The sequence below is a fragment of the Ornithodoros turicata genome, chromosome 5 (genome assembly GCF_037126465.1).
Source record: "Ornithodoros turicata isolate Travis chromosome 5, ASM3712646v1, whole genome shotgun sequence".
Lineage (NCBI taxonomy): Eukaryota > Metazoa > Arthropoda > Arachnida > Ixodida > Argasidae > Ornithodoros > Ornithodoros turicata.
In genome coordinates this window covers 1-15,131 of record NC_088205.1, presented here as the reverse complement: position 1 = coordinate 15,131, position 15,131 = coordinate 1, and the positions used below count along the sequence as shown (strand labels likewise).

The following is a 15,131-nucleotide window of genomic DNA, read 5'->3' as shown; positions in this document are numbered from 1 at the left end:
CACTCGTATGACAGAGTGACGTTCTCGTACAAATGGAGTGATATGAGGAAGTTCGTAGTGGTAGTGTATATTTACCAGACATGTAGAACATACTACAAAAAGGTATTTAAAATACGTTACTAAATACTCCGCACAAACTGTATTTAAAATACAGTAAAGATAGTTAGAAATGAAAGTATTCAGAGTAGGGTAGTAAATACTATGAAAAATATTTAAGCTACATATAAGATACTCAAAAAACCTCCCTCCTCCCAGAACCTCCTCCCAGAGCCTAACAGAAGCCTCCCAGAACATAACACACAAGAAAGTAGGTTAGAACTCGAACTAGGAATGCAGTGCAAGAGGACAATAAAAGGCTGAGCTCTTTTGGACGACACATCCGACAGTTGCACTGAGAGCTCAGTATAAGGTCCGAACACACGTGGTGTTTCAAGCCAAATGTTAACACCGTGGACTTCCTTTGAAACGGCCTGGAAAGGTCAACTGTTGTCAGGTTCCGAAAAAAAAAGAAAGAAGAATGCCCATCTAAATATTCCGCAAGAAGGAAAGAGTAATTAGAGTACTGAGTACTAAATAATTACAGTACAAATACTTTCCACGAAGCGTACTCAGTAACATACTAAGATACCAGCAAAATTATTTAAGATACAGCATTAAGAGTACTGTACTCAAGATACCTCCAAGGCTGATATTTACACAATGTTGCAACCGTATATCTACAATGCAGTAGAAATGATGTCCATAGGTTGAGAGCGAAAGTTGTTTCATTCTTCTGTGTACTTTGTGTTCTTGCTGCTAAAATCTTTAGATGGACGTCCTTCTGGTCAACAAGGAGATACATGAGCGATAGCGCAGCATGAATTTCGATTTACGACTTCACAAAAGTCAAAGCTTGTCATTGATATAAATCAGATGGGGCACATCTGTTGCGTATTGGAGCCCTTTTTTTTTTCGCTTGTGGCAGGGGCGTCGGAAGTCCTTCACGGCACTAGGGGCGAGCCCTAAACTAACCTAACCCAACCCAACCTAACCTAACCTAGAGGAGAGCAATGCGGAAGTGCTGAAGTGCGGCAAATACAAAAATGAGAGCCATTGATGCGCTTATTAGAAATGACTAGTTCATGCAATCCGATGATGGGGGGGGGGGGGGTTGTAACGCAGACGGAGAGGGCCATCGCCTGTTCTTGATTACCTTGAGGCGAAAAAGAAATCGGCGTCAGAGCAGCACAAACTGAAACATTTGTTGATGGTTTCACGCAGTCCGGTAAGACAAATCTATATAAGGCAGCGAGCGGTAGTGTGTTTCTTTTTCTTTTTTTGTTATCGTCAAACGCGCAATGGTTTCGTCTGCAAAGGGTGTCATTATTGCTGCCCTTGCAAAAAAAAAAAAAGGCTCTGTCGAGTGTTCTGGCCATGGCTAAGGCAAAGACAGCAGATATGCCACACGAGTCATCAAACCTACCAGCGAACTGCCTAAGGACCCCTTGCTGCAGGATATAGGTTCCCTTTCTAGCCGTGAATGCTTCCCTTGGATGATCAAAAACAATGCGACGTCTTTTGCAGTAGTGCAAATCTGCGTTTTCCTCTAACGTCTGAACGAGGCTATTGAATGAACGTGTCTCTATACTCTTTTCGCAGTAGGTCCACACGCACAGTGTCACGTAGAATAATTGGGGGATAGTACCTATTGAATTTCGCAATTGAATTTAGTAATTATTGAATTCAATCGAGTACCTAGTGAATTTCGTCTTGTACTATTTAAAAACCGGTGCTCGCTTTCATTCTGCGGTACCAGAGCTGAGCGAATCTGTATGGGACGACAAGATGAGCTGGCGGGACCGTCAGAGAGAAGATTCCTGGGGGGGGGGGGGGAGCTCAGGGGAGTGACTGCCCCCACCTTCCGACGCCCCTGCTTGTGGCAGTGGTCGGCTTGTGTCTCAGGAATTCTCCCTCAGACACTAAGCAGGGGTGCCGAGCTCATTCGTGTCCGCGGGCCGCATTGAGGCATGGAGAAACTATGCGGGCTGCATACCATGGCTTTGGGTTAGCCTTTTTCAGACACAGCACTTATAAATGACGTGTAAATGACACAACACAGAACTGAAAACGACATAAAACGTATATATTTGGGTTAGTTAGCGTTGTTCAATCACAGGGTCAGCAATCGATTTTATTTGTTGTGTCATGAGGAGACTTTGCGTATCTTGTTTCTAATCTTGTTTCTCTATTGCGTCAACATCAGTAGTAATTACTGGACACAGACTGCCGCCAACTCACAACTAGCCTTAAACACGATTTAATTAGCAATTAGAGTTAATTGGGACCCCCCACAGTAATCAGCATCATCCAATGAGTCATCACACTGATTGGGGAGCGTCTAACTCGTTTTCAGGCCAGCTGTGAGTTGGCGGCAACCTGTGTCCATAAAAAAGAAAAAAAATAGATAGAGATAAAGTGGAGAGAAGGAGTTTAGTTCCACATCAACGACGCCATCTTGAATGAAGTGGTCCGGAACGGCCGCTGACCATCGCTGGGCGACAGAGCACAGAGGCAGGTTGCAAAGCATCACAGCTGTGACCACCGGTTCCGGACATCCTGTGACGTCAGCTGTGAAGTCATCATGGCGGGTCTGGACATGCGAGGAGAAAAACATTTGTAATGCAGAAGAAAGCAAACTGCTGTGAAGAAAGCAAGAGTAAATATGCTAACCATCAATAGCTAACAACAAAAAGAATTAGTTACACAACAAACGAGCCCACCACAACAGCAGTCACGGGGAGCGCAGAAGGATGCGACTGCTCCATCCGACAGCCAGGGACAGAACTGAAGCGTAATGCTATTTTCTTCTCTATAAAGCCACGCATCTGCACCCCCCTAGCGGTTACTTTCTCAACTAATTTCATGACAGGATTATTAAGAATCACGCCATCGCTACTCTCGTTCCCAAGGCAGCTTTTACGGAAGATAGAAAATGGCTGGGATGCCTGGACAACAGCAACCAGCGCCCGACATGCACGGGCATGAAAGCCGCAAACACAGCGGCGACAAACTTATCACTAGCGAAAGCATGAGCTACACAACAAATCAGCCCACCACAACGGCAGTCACATAAGCCCAGAACGATACGTTCATTCCATCCGACATCCAGGCACAGAACTGAATCGTAATGCTTTTTTCTCCTCTATAAAGTCACGCATCTGCACCCCCTAGCGGTTACTTTCTCAACTAATTTCATGACAAAATTATTAAGGATCACGCCAGCGCTACTCTTGTTCCCAGAGCAGCTTTTAAGGAAGATAGAAAATGGCGGGGATGCCTGGACAACAGCAACCAGCGCCCTACATGCACAGGCATGAAAGCCTCAAACACAGCGGGGACAAAGTTATAACGAGCGAAAGCATTAGTTACACAACAAATCAGCCCACCACAACGGCAGTCACAGGCGCGCAGAACGATACGTCCATTCCATCCGAGAGCCAGGCACAGCACAGAATTGTAATGCTTTTTTCTCCTCTATAAAGTCATACATCTCTCCCTCTTGCGGTTACTTTCTGAACTAATTTAATCGCAAATTATTAAGAATCGTTCTAGCACTATTCCCATTCAGGGCAGCACTAGCGTCATCGTCAAGACAAGAACGATCAACATGAATCTTTCTCATCCAAAAAAGAAAAAAATACAAAGCTAGATGCGTCAACATAGGAAAGCATGCAGATCGGGGCATGTCAGGAGCGGTATTACACGAGGAAAAATCGCACAAGCGCTGGGCAACAGAGGAAAGCAAACACAGAAAAACACTTGAACAGAGTGAAAAAGACGCTCACCATCATCGGACACGTACACTGCATTCCCTCATTGTAAATCCGCTCGTCACGAAATCCACCACAATCGTCACACACCATTCACCAGTGACGAACCACACATCCGCACCCCATCAGAGGCAAACGGAACCCCACTGAAGCTACGCTCTTCCGCTAATGGCCAACGCAATTGCTAGGAATAGAACTAACACGTCCACATCCGCCAGTGTCCAAGAGAGAACTGAATCCTTGCGCCCTCTGCATGCCTTGCTCATTGGTCGTGACGTCATCCTATTGTCTCAGGGCTACACCGTTTTTTTCCATTAATGTCCAACCCATCTCCTCTGGACAAGGTGCACCTGAAACAATAGAGTCGCGGTATGACGTTGTAGCAGCACTAGCTGCACCACCATCGCCTTTGGCCACATTACCCTTTTCTGGCCTGCCACCTCGCCCTTGCGAGATGCGAGCTAGTTAGTCCTTCTTCCACTCGAGTGACCGGCCAGAACGGTCAATAAAATAGTCTGGTCTGACTTGACGCCTCTTGTCTCCTGGTCTGACTCAACTCGCGACAACTGGTGACCCGGACATGATGGCCACTGGACCCCCTTCCGCTACTGGCCCTCTCCCAGGACCAGCGGGCCACTTTCCGCCAGTCCAGCAAGTCCCAGGACCTCAGAAACAGAACGTTGTGGTGCCCCCTATTGCGGCGCCCCTGTTGCCCCCACCTCAAGTTTCCGCCGTCGCTCTCAAGCTGCCGACGTTTTGGGCCGCCGATCCCGTCGTAAGGTTCGGGCAAGCTGAGGCGCAATTCGCCCTTCGTCGCATCAGTGACCAGCTGACGAAGTTCTACCACGTCGTTGCCGCACTTTCCCCTACTGATGCTTCCGAGGTGCGCGACTTGGTTGCCTCCCCACCGACACAGTCACCTTATGACGTGCTCAAGACTGAATTAATTCGCCGGACGTCTATGTCAGAGCAAAAGCGATTCCAGCACCTGCTTACCCAAGAAGAACTCGGAGATCGTGCGCCTTCTCAGCTCTTACGGCGTATACGCCAACTGCTCGGCGACCGTCCCGACAGTGCCGTAATCGACGATTCCCTGCGCCGCCAACTCTTCCTCCAGCGGTTGCCGGCCAATATCTGCATGGTTTTAGCCGCTGCTGGCACCATGAGCCTGAATGACCTGGCCAACCTTGCCGACAAGGTCATGGAAATGGCACCACCGCAGATCGCAGCTGTTGCCTCGCACCCCCCTTTTCCGCCTACGGCTACTTGTTCCAGCTCGTCGCAAGCAGTGGACCTTTCTCAGCTCGCGGAACAGATATCCAACCTGCAGCTGGAGGTTGCAGCCCTCCGCCGCTGCAGTCCTTCTCCGTCTCCACGCTGATCCCGTTTCGCGCATCGACATTCCCCATCTCCAGCTGGGATTTGCGGGTATCATCGGCGTTTCCGCACCAAGGCTCGCAGCTGTATACCACCATGCACTTTCCAGGGAAACCTTTGAGCCAGTCACTAGAGATGGCGGCTGGTGATTCTTGCACTCATCCTTCCCGCCTCTTCTTTGTTCTTGACAACAATCCCGGACTACAGTTTCTTGTTGATACCGGCGCTGACGTCAGTGTTCTTCCGTCCTCTCTTTTTCGTTCACCACGCAAGCCAACGTCCCGCACCCTGCAAGCTGTTAATTCCAAACCGATTGCGACGTACGGAGAGCATTCTCTCACTCTCAACTTGGGCCTCGTTCTCCCATCCGAGAGCCAGGCACATAACTGAATAATGATGCTTTGTTCCTCGTGAATAAAGCCATGCACCTGTCCCCCTTGCGGTTACTCCCTGAACTAATTGAATCGCACAAATATTAAGCAGTATCGTCAAGACAAGAATGTTTCTTTAAAAAAAAAAGAACAGAACTACATGTAGAAGGAAAGCATGACTGAACAGGTCCGGGCATGTCAGGACGAGCACTGTCACGTCAGGAAAAATCGCATGTTTGTCAGACAATAAGGAGAACAAAAGTGCAGAGAAACACTTGAACAAAGTGGAAAGTCAGCATCCAACTATTATAAGCACACACGCTCCTTTTATTCGAAGAACAGTGCTCATCATAAATCCGTCCAAGAGAATGCACACCATCGACCAACCTCCCATTTTTCTATTGCTACACTTTTCCCAGTAACGATCAATGCATTGCTACAGACACCTGAAAGACTGCATGACGTCATCACATCCTGTCTGACGGCTTAGGTTAGGTTAGGTTAGGTTGCCGTCATCTAAATAGGGGCGGATAAACCGCCCAAGGCCACATGGCGTTGCTATGGTGGCTTGGTGGTGATCAAATTCCTTCGGGATTTCGGCAAGTACTCAGCTCAGAAAGTTGGAAGCCAGCAGCACGTGACCTAAGGTATATAAGGCGGAGGCATGTGAGCGTCGCGCTCATAACGCGCCTGCCATTCCACCGCTACCTGGGACCCAGGAACCGCTTCGGAACGGAGCGACAGTCGACGAGGACGACCGCATCGCACGGCACCACGACCTTCTCTATGAACGAGCACAGGAAGCAGAAGATATCTACTCGGCCGACAGACACGCCATTGGCGACTTTGCCTCGGACTTTGCAGTACGAGGATCTCTCCACTCTGTGCTCGGAGGACTTGGCCTGGGAGGAAAGCACCTGTTCGAACGATACGTCGTCGGTCATCCGGTGTACGACATGCAGACGCGCAGTAGGAAGCGAGCGGCGCCAGAAGACCAGCAAGATGAAGAAGAGAGAGCAGAGCGAAGACCTGCTCCCGGGGGAGGTGAAGACACCCCGACGCCGCCGGACAAGGAGAATCTCTTTCCCGTGCTACGCGGGCTATTGGCGCAGATCCAGGAGGAGCAGGAGTAGGATCTGGCAGTGGCACGAACGAAGGTACGGTCACGCAGATACTACGAGTTCCGAAAGACCAAGGTTCCCTGTTTGTGTTTAACGATTCCAAGATATTAACTTCATGGACGTTCAAGACGCAGCTGGGCCCCATCAGTATTGGCAACCACACCAAGATCGAAGGCTTCCTGACGTCCATGATACACTTGCCCGTCGAATATCCTTTCTTCTACATGACCCCGTACCAATTCAAGAGCTTGACCGTGGGAGCGTCTCGAGCCGTCTCGTGCAAGTCACGCCCCACGGCATACGGACGCCTTGGAAGACGGGCACCAGCATAGTCCAGCCCGTCAACACAGACATGGCACTGTACGGCATGACGGCGATGGGTCTGAACCACTCGTTCGACACCGTACCGGTATTGCCCGCGAGTTTCGAAACCGGCAACCCGATGACCATAACGGACCAGGACTTTCTCTTCAAATCTGCGCGCGAGAAGATAGTACAGAGCTACTGGGGACTGATAAATAAAAAACACGACAGCTCTACGAGGCGTCGAAATACCTACCTGCATGGGCGTGCCCAGACACGCAAAGGCGTACGAAGCGATCCTGATGCACCGCGAAAATCACTGCCCGCACCTGACGAAACACGCCAACGTGTTTCCTTTCAGGGGCCACGTCGGAAATCCCGCCATTAACTACGAATACCGCTTCAACCCGTCCACCTCGCACCTGGGTATACCTGGCGAACAGACCGTACATGACCACGTGGTATCCATCACCAATGTAGACGACCTGCGAGCGTCGTTTAAAAATCCCACCAAGAGGGGCAACATGGGAAAGATGGATGTTATGATGACTATAGACAAAGACTCGACACACAAGGACCGTTACTACACTTTGGTTGAACGCTACCACTGCAAGACCGGACTGGGCACATCACCCGTTCGACCCACGCAACCGACATGCAACTTTGGCATAATGGCTGTGTCCAAGCACCACAAGGACGACGTCTCGTCCAAGAACGAGTTCCAAGACATAACGGCATTCTGGCAAGTGGACAGCGAATTTGTCGTCTATCAACCTCGCAACAGCACCAGTACCAACTCGTAGAGGTCTGCGGCGATTGACATATTCTACAACACTTGCGCCAATTTCTCCATAGGCATCGAGGGCGAAGAAGAACTCATCGGACCCGACATCGCGTGTAGCTACGGAGGCTACCCGAGTCTCGTATGTGTGGTGTCAGGACCACAAAGAAGAGACAACTGATTCCAAGGTAGGTCGGGATGAGAATGAATGTTTAATTCCCGCGCTCTCGCGGTTGTCGAGCGGACGATACCGATGAGAATGCACTTAGATGAAGACGATTCGCTACAGGTGTCCCCCCGCCGTCAGATGCGACGGAGGCACATCGATGGAGCTGCTCCCCAGGAAACGCGCTTGGGGTTAGGGGCAGGCGAAAAGTCAACGGTCTGGAGGGCAAGGGGAAAGTCTTTGTTCTCCACGAAGGCCGGCTTGACACGGTCGACCGAAACTGTCCTGGCGGCCACCTAGGTCAAGTACCATGGTCTTGTCGGACCGGGAGATGACACGGTATGGTCCTGTGTAGGGGGGGTCTAGGGACTTGCGAGGGGTTTGAGCCCGGAGGAAAACGTGTGTGGCCTCGGCGAGAGCGGCTGGAATGTAAGAGTTCCGGCCAGAAGGGAACCGTGGAGAAGCAGGCCTAAGGGTCTTGAAGACGTCACGGAGGAGCGAGACGTACTCCGAGTGTCTTGTTGCCTGCGGCTGGTTTTCAGAGGAGATGGGAGGTTGTTGGGTGACGAGGTCGGCCGGAAGGCGTAGGGGTGTGCCGAAAACGAGCTCGGCGGCAAAGCAAGCTAAGTCCGTTTTGAGGCATGCTCGTACGTGCAGCAGAATGAGTGGGAGAGCGCTGGTCCACTTTTCGGGATCGCGAAGGGCACGTAAGCAGCTTTTCATCTGCCGGTGAAAACGTTCTACCAGACCATTGGCACAAGGATGGTATGCAGTAGTGCGTGTGCGCGTCGTGCCAAGAAGACCGCAGAGCTCATGGAAGAATGAATACTCGAATTGAGCCCCGCGGTCGGTGGCGATTTGGTCAGGGGTCCCGTATCGGCAGATCCAGGCGTTGAGAAGAGCACGGGCCATGGTTTCGGCACGCAAGTTGATGATGGGCACGGCTTCTGGCCACCTGGTGAAATGATCCACCATGGTGAGGATGTAGTGGAAACCCGATGAGTGAGGTAGAGGACCGACAAGGTCGATGTGGATGATCTGGAATCTGTGGTCCGGTGGAAGGAACTTGCTAAGCGGCGGGCGCGTGTGCCGAACGATCTTAGTTCGTTGGCAGGTGATACAGCGAGAGGTCCAGACTTGCATGTCCTTGGCCATGCCCGGCCATACGTAGCGGTCACCGATCAGGCGTCTGGTTGCGCGAATACCAGGATGGGAAACGTCACGAAGGGCGTGGAAGTTTTGGTGGCGGAGACTGGATGTAACTAACGGCCGATGAACGCCGCTTGACACCTCGCATATGATGGTGGAGGCGGTGCCGGGAAGAGCGACCTCTTCCAACTATAGCGATGTTTGCTGGGACGCTCGAAGCGCCCTGAGCTCTTCTATGGCGCGCTGTTCAGATGCGAGATGTTCAAGCGAAAAGATTTCGGGCGTAATGGCGTTGATACGGCTGAATGCGTCAGCTGGTACGTTAGCCTGGCCGCTGATGTGGGAGAACGTCACTTGGAATTCCTCCAGGAAGGCTAGCTGCCGGATTTCCCGGAGTGAGTGGCTTTGACGGCTAGCTCGAAAGGCGTAGACGAGTGGCTTATGCTCCGTATAAAGTATAAAAAATCGGCCTTCCAGAAAGTAGCGGAAGTACTTGACGGCAGCGAACGCAGCGAAGAGTTCGCGGCCGAAGGCGCTGTAGCGTTGTTGGACCGCCGAGAGTTTGACGGAAAAGAAGGAAATGGGTTGCCACTGCTGGTTCATGTGCTGCTGGAGCACGGCTCCGATGGCTGAGCCGGACGCATCCACCGCTAGTGATGTCGGCGCGTCATGCCGGGGGTAGATGAGCATGACCGCTTTGGCAGATGGCTCTTTGGCAGCCAGGAAAGCGTCCTCGGCATCCGCCGTCCAAGCAAAACCGGCCGTATGGGGAGACTGCTTGGGAGAACGCAGGAGGGCCTCGAGCTGCGCCAACACAGACGCGTAGTTCGGAATAAAGCGCCGGTAGAAATTTGAGTACCCCAAGGTAGCGTCGAAGCTGGCGCAGTGTAGCCGGTCTTGGAAATTCGCGGACGGCCTGTACCTTCGAAGGAAGCCGTCTGACGCCGTTGCAATCGAGGTGGTGGCCAAGGAATTCGAGGGATGCGGCTCCAAACTGGCAGTTTTGCACGTTGATTATGATGCCGTATTCTTCGAGGCGCGCGAAGAGCTGGCGTAAATGGAGGCGATGTTGTTCGGTGCTTTCGCTTGCGACGAGTAGATCATCCATATACGCAAACAAGAAGGGTAGTCCACTTACCACCGAATCAATAAAACGCTGAAATGTTTGGGCTGCATTTTTCAATCCAAAAGGCATCCTAACGAACTCGAAGAGGCGGAACGGAGTCGTTACTGCTGTTTTATGGATGTCCTCTGGAGCCATGGGAATCTGATGGTACGCCTTTGTTAAATCAATTTTGGAGATGGTGGTGGAGCCCTGGAGGTTAACGGGAAAGTCCTGAATGTTGGGGAGTGGATAGCGGTCAGTTAGTGTGGTAATGTTTAGTGTGCAGTAATCACCACATGGTCTCCAGTCCCCGGTCTTCTTGGGAACCATGTGTAACGGTGACGACCTGTTGCTCGAGGACGGTCTCACCACCCCGATGTGCATCATGTGTTGGAATTCCGACTTTGCAATTACCAGCTTCTCAGGGGCTAAACGACGGAAACGAGACGAGACTGGTTTGCCGGAGGTTATGATTGCATGGACTACATCATGCTTTACGGGCTTGGACCAGTCGGTGGGCTGCGTGAGGGACGGGAAATCCTTCAGGAGCTCGGCATAAGGAGACTCGAGTGTGGAGAGAGACTTGGCTACAAAAAAGGGGGGCTGAGTGAGTAGTAATCCCGTGCACAGCGAGGGAGGTAGTCGAGTTGACAAGTCGGCGCCGAGCGAGGTCCATTAAGAGGCCAAAGTGCTCCAAAAAGTCCGCGCCGAGGATGCGCTGGCTGACGGAGGCGATGGTGAAGAGCTATTTGAACTGCCGCCGGAGGCCAAGATCGATGGTAAGAGATTTTTGTCCGAACACCGGGATGCCCGTGTTGTTCACCGCGGTGAGGAACCAGATGGGGTTCTGATGACTCTGGGCAGCCGTTGCGGGAAGAACGCTGACCGCAGCACCGGTGTCGACAAGCATCTTGAGTTTGGAGTTCCGGTCGGTCATGTAGAAGAGGCGACTTTGGTCAGGGCTTTGGGGTTGTCGCCTGTCGCCGCCAACGACGCCCCGCGCCGTTTCCCGGCCACTGGCACGGCTGAGTGCACTTGCGAGCACAGGCACCTAAGTTGTAGCGGTACCAGCAATATGGGCGGTCCACGGGGGGGCTGCGGACGGGCGCCTCGATGCAGGGGATGGCTAGCGGGAGCGGCGAGGGCTCCTAAATCGAGGGCGGAAAGTTCGTTGAGCGGACGGGGGGCGAGGGCAAGGATCTTGGGAAACCCCACATGTGAGACGTTCTTCGATGAGGTGACGCAGCTCTTGAACTTCCTCGCGAAGTTGTGTAACTGAATCCTGTCCCGATGGGGGAACTTCCGGTACCACAGGCATGGGCGCAAGAGCAAGCATAGAGGAAGTCGTAGTTGGAATATGAGCAATACTGTCTCGCGGTACCTCAGTTATTCTGTCTGCGATATCAGCGAAGGCCTCGTAGGTAGAGTCGTGCAGGGCCGCGAGCAACCGGGGAGGCAGCACGGAGGCAGCCGGTTAAGGAAAAGTTCCTTGAGGAGTGATTGATCAAAGGTTGGGAGCCGTGTACCTAGAAGGCTCTGCATGTGGCGGAGCAATTGGCTAGGCTTGCGATCGCCCAGTTCTTCGGCCGAGAGCAGTCGTCGCAAACGCTCGCGCTCCGATGCCATTATTCGGTCCGTGACAGCCTTACGAAGAACGTCTTATGGGTTGGGCGTGGGCGGAGCAGTCAAAATATCCATGACCTCGATGGCGATTTCTGGTGGCAGGTTGCTGACGATATGATGAAATTGGGTGGTCTGTTGAGTGACGCTTGCTGTGGCGAATTGGCTGTCCGCCATCTGGAAACATAGTTCCGGATGAGCGGCGAAAAACGGGTGAAGGCGGACGCCAACCCGAGCGATAGTGGAGCCCGAGACGTCGGTGCCCTGGGAGCCGAGGGGAGTCCGAAGCATTGGTATGCAGGGAATGTTCTGTTCGGGTCACCAGTTGTGGTGTCAGGACCACAAAGAAGAGACAACTGATTCCAAGGTACGTCGGGATGAGAATGAATGTTTAATTCCCGCGCTCTCGCGGTTGTCGAGCGGATGATACCGATGAGAATGCACAGGATGAAGACGATGCGCTACAGTATTGGTTCCGGCGCGCCAAGACAAAACGCAACTGGGACTGGTGCCCGGTGGCGTGGGCGACATGACGTGCAACCAGATACCATCACCTCCCACAGCAACGGAGAGCAGCGGGCAAGCACAGGCGGACGACCCAGCCGCTGCCATGGCGTCGTTCAACGAAGCGGAGCAGGCAAGACAGGAAGCGGAGCTCCAAAGGGTCGTTGCGGAACAGGCGAGAGCAGCAGCCAACCAAGCAAGAGTGGCCCAGGTACAAACGCTGCAGGAAGAAGCAGACTTGGCCCGACGTGACCACGACTACATACTGCAACAGTTGAGACAAAAGAACAAGCAAGTTGCGGCAGAGGAGCAACAGGAGGAGGAAGAGGCAGACCTCCTAGAGAATTATCAATACCCTTTAATCCGAGTGAACAATAAATGTTTATTAAATCTCAAAATCGTTCAATCCTTTCAAAGCATAAACAGCATTGCAGGCGCCAATCAAAATTCCCGACAAAAGATGCACATCTTCAGGATGTAGTTCATGCTCTAAAACGTCATAAATGCCAAAAAGTCGGAAACTATGCAGAGTTCTTAAAAGACGTCGAATTTTCCACGACGTCCTACCCGTTGGATCAGATGCAGAAGCTACTAACCTTGCTCAGAGAATGCTTGATTACTACACTGGACAAAGGCGAAGAAAAATGTCCAGCTCGGTAGTCTTCGCCATCTCGACGCACGCAACAGGAGGAGGACTCCCTCACCTACACGTCGTCCACGATTGCAGCTGGAACAACGGACAATGCAGATGCACAGTTTTTGGCGGAATCCCTAGACCACCATATCGAGAGTCGATATGGAGTTCCTGTGCAGGAGACTGGGACTACTACCACCTCGTCCTCTATCTTGATACCGAGCCGTGAAGGCTCCACACAATTCAAGTGGACGGAACAGAGTGGCTCTCATACCTTAGAGCTGAGACTGTGGAAGAACGAGGACATCCAAGGCGTACCTCCTCAGGAAATATGGAAGCATTACTGGCATCATCTCAAGATCCAAATTTCCCCTAGCCAGAATTCTGCACTCGACCTTTTAATGAACCAGGGCGAACACGCACTGTTGGCTCACGTACGAAAGATCATCCGTCTAGGAAAAGAAAGGCTCATGGCGGTGCCAAAGGATTCTGTCAACATACGGAAGATTCACTCTACCAAGTCATACGCAAATACCCGATTTCGCCCCTTTTAAGCATCATGTCGACTCCTATGTGGCTCATGGACCCCGGCCTGAGGTTCATAAGGAAAGACGACAAGAGACTCCTGAGCGCGATTCAAGTATTCAACGACGAACTCTTTCATTGGTCGGTACTGGACTTTGTGCAAGTGTACGAAGGCACCATACAGCCCTGGTTCGAATCTCTCGCCGGAGACGTAAGCAGTTACTACATGACCCGCCAGGAGTTGCTAGAAGCCGTCATGAAACTCCTAAACTTCCAATTCGAAGAGAACCTCCAAGAAATCGCCCAATTCGTGATAAACTTGTACAACCTGCTGGAAAAGAAGATACCTAAAAAGAACTGCATGGAAGTCGTCTCTCCACCGAGCGCTGGCAAAAACTTCTTCTTGGACGCAGTGGTCTCCTTCATGCTCAACCGAGGCACCATACGCAACTTCAACAGGTACGTCAACTTCCCGCTCCAAGACTGTGCAGCATGCAGGGTGCTCGTGTGGAACGAACCAAACTGCAAGAGTGTGGCACTGGACACGATCAAGAAGAAATTTTTTTAGGAGATCCGGACATGGTGGCCGTAAAGTATTCCCAGGACTTGCCTGTCTTGAGAACTCCCGTGATCGTACTGACCAACAAAGACGTCTTCCCGCACGACGACGCCTTCAACCACAAGATGTTCCGCTACAGGTGGAAGACGTGCCCGTTGCTCAAACAGTACGACAAGAGAGTCTACCCGCTGGTCCTCATCGACCTCTTTGACGCTTTCCTTGACGACGAAGAATACCTTGCACAACGTCGTTCCTCCGAAAAAAATCTTTGCCAGCTCAGTACTTGCCCATTTTTCGCTTCGAAAAATCTCCACCATCATACCAGCCAGGTTAGGTTAGGTTGGGTTGGGTTGGGTTGGGTTGGGTTGGGTTGGGTTGGGTTGGGTTGGGTTGGGTTGGGTTGGGTTGGGTTGGGTTGGGTTAGGTTGGGTTAGGTTGGGTTAGGTTGGGTTGGGTTGGGTTGGGTTGGGTTGGGTTGGGTTGGGTTGGGTTGGGTTGGGTTGGGTTGGGTTGGGTTAGGTTAGGTTAGGTTAGGTTAGGTTAGGTTAGGTTAGGTTAGGTTAGGTTAGGTTAGGTTAGGTTAGGTTAGGTTAGGTTAGGTTAGGTTAGGTTAGGTTAGGTTAGGTTAGGTTAGGTTAGGTTAGGTTAGGTTAGGTTAGGTTAGGTTAGGTTAGGTTAGGTTAGGTTAGGTTAGGTTAGGTTAGGTTAGGTTAGGTTAGGTTAGGTTAGGTTAGGTTAGGTTAGGTTAGGTTAGGTTAGGTTAGGTTAGGTTAGGTTAGGTTAGGTTAGGTTAGGTTAGGTTAGGTTAGGTTAGGTTAGGTTAGGTTAGGTTAGGTTAGGTTAGGTTAGGTTAGGTTAGGTTAGGTTAGGTTAGGTTAGGTTAGGTTAGGTTAGGTTAGGTTAGGTTAGGTTAGGTTAGGTTAGGTTAGGTTAGGTTAGGTTAGGTTAGGTTAGGTTAGGTTAGGTTAGGTTAGGTTAGGTTAGGTTAGGTTAGGTTAGGTTAGGTTAGGTTAGGTTAGGTTAGGTTAGGTTAGGTTAGGTTAGGTTAGGTTAGGTTAGGTTAGGTTAGGTTAGGTTAGGTTAGGTTAGGTTAGGTTAGGTTAGGTT

General features: G+C 51.4%; 1 pseudogene; it reads left to right on the top strand.

Annotated features, from left to right (window-relative positions):
• Window positions 1-12,331: 12,331 nt before the first annotated feature.
• LOC135395172 (uncharacterized) lies at window positions 12,332-14,353 on the top strand (annotated as a pseudogene).
• Window positions 14,354-15,131: the final 778 nt, after the last annotated feature.